Here is a 2,133-nt window from a genome sequence, read left to right on the forward strand (position 1 = left end):
ATTTCTTCATCTCACCTAATACAGGGAAAATAGAGCCTGTCCTAAGTGGTGATTGAAAATCATAGGTTAGGAGCCTCGGTGTCCATCAAAAGATGAATGGACAAAGAAGATGTGGTCTATGTATACAATGGAATATTACTCAGCCATTAGAAATGACAAATACCCACCATTTGCTTCGACGTGGATGGAACTGGAGGGTGTTATGCTGAGTGAAATAAGTCAATTGGAAAAGGACAAACATTATATGGTCTCATTCATTTGGGAAATATAAAAATTAGTGAAAGGGAATAAAGGGAAAGGAGAGAGTATGAGTGAAAATATCAGTGAGGGTGACAAAACATGAGAGACACCTAATTCTGGGAAACAAACAAGGGGTAGTGGTGTGGAGGTGGGCAGGGGGTTGGGGTGACTGGGTGATGGGCACTGAGGGGGCCACTTGGCAGGATGAGCACTGGATGTTATGCTAAATGTTGGCAAATTGAAGTCCAATTAAAAAAAAAAGAAAAAAGAAAGAAAATCATATGTTAAGTACAATGTTAAGTAACAAAGACAATTAATAGAAAAATGAAAACAAAACAAAAAACAACAACAAAACCCTGAATTTAAAGGAGCGTAGGGGAGAAAGGAGAAAGTAAAAGTATGAGTGTATGAAATTTGGCATCTTTCATCCGGAAATCTACAGATACTACCTGAAGTCTTAAGAAAATCAAGAATATGATGTATTCTTTAGAAATATGATGGTAAATACCAGAAGAGCTCAAAAGTGAAACAATTAAAGTCATTAACTTTGGAAATCTTTGGACATCAGTGAAGGGCAGTGAGGATAAATTTTGCTTTTCTTCCACTTCCCATTCATACAAGTTTGAATATTTTAACCATCAAAAAAAAAAATATATATATATATAATATATATTAACTATTACAAATATATATGTATAATTTAAAAGTAAAAAATAAAAAAAACTTCAAGGGGGAATGTATATGATAGATACTTAGTTACTACTAAGAAGAATAAGCACAGAAAATTTACTAGCAAGTATCTGTTGATTCAACAAACTCTTGGAGCGCCTACTCTGTGCGTGTTCCTGTGGGAAAACTGAGTCTACAACAGTGAGCCGCACAGACCCAGCCCCTATCATGACAGAGCTTTTTGTCTATCCATAAAGACAGGCGTTAAATAATTACACAAATACATTGCTCAATATTGTGTTACATGCTGTGAAGGATAAGTATATAATGAGAAAATATAACAGGGGAATTTAAACCTGGGAAACCAAGTCCCTTTGGGCAAAGTCGTATAATAAGCAAAGTTTAACAAAATTTGAATTCTTGGTACTAACATATAAAGGTTATTAGACACACAGGAAACAACCAGTAAGAATTGTTTAACTAAAAGCAACCAGTGCTCGCTTCAGTAGCACATATACTAACACTGGAATGATACAGAGAAGATTAGCATGGCTCCTGCGCAAGGATGACATGCAAATTCATGAAGCGTTCCTTAAAAAAAAAACAACAAAAAAACCAAAAACAAACAAACAAACAAAAAACTAACTAAAATAACAAAATGAAAGCAACTAAATTAGTTCCCACCTAAGCAAAGTTCTGTCCCTTATTCTGTAGAACTCAAAAAGCATTTATAGATTTCCACGGTTTTAAGTGTTCTGAGCTTGAGAAATTTTTCCCCAAAATGAATCAAAAACTTAATTTTTTTTTCCAAAAATAATATATTGAAAGCTGACAATGTGGCAATCTGCTGTAAGGCTAGGTAAAGATCAACCCACTTTAACATGTTTAAAAAAAAAAAAAAAAGCCTAGTATTGCTAGAGCTGTCAAGAACTTCAAGTTGTGAAGGAAGTAATTTGATCTCCTGCACTTAAAAACTATTTACTTACCCATTTCCATCAGCATTCACTCATATAAACTAAGTGTGAGGACCAGAAAGCATATTTTTATTCAGCCTGTATCCAACTGGGATACAGCATAGAATGTGAGAAAGTAGTAGGTCTTCTGATATGATCAGAGGACTGGTCACCAGGGAAGCCTGTCCTGAGCAGAAGAGTTTGGGGAGGGAGCACCAAAGGAGAATTTTAGTTAAATAATTAGGAGACCATTTTATAATTTAATAAAAGT

At 34.7% G+C, this 2,133-nt stretch overlaps 1 non-coding gene across 1 annotated transcript; it reads left to right on the forward strand.

Annotated features, from left to right (window-relative positions):
* The first annotated feature begins 1,402 nt into the window (after window positions 1–1,402).
* On the forward strand, window positions 1,403–1,509 carry LOC112924519 (U6 spliceosomal RNA). Its single transcript, XR_003235901.2, has one exon. It is a non-coding gene; the product is annotated as a U6 spliceosomal RNA (small nuclear RNA).
* The last annotated feature ends 624 nt before the right edge of the window (window positions 1,510–2,133 follow it).

This window comes from Vulpes vulpes, chromosome 3 (genome assembly GCF_048418805.1).
Source record: "Vulpes vulpes isolate BD-2025 chromosome 3, VulVul3, whole genome shotgun sequence".
NCBI lineage: Eukaryota > Metazoa > Chordata > Mammalia > Carnivora > Canidae > Vulpes > Vulpes vulpes.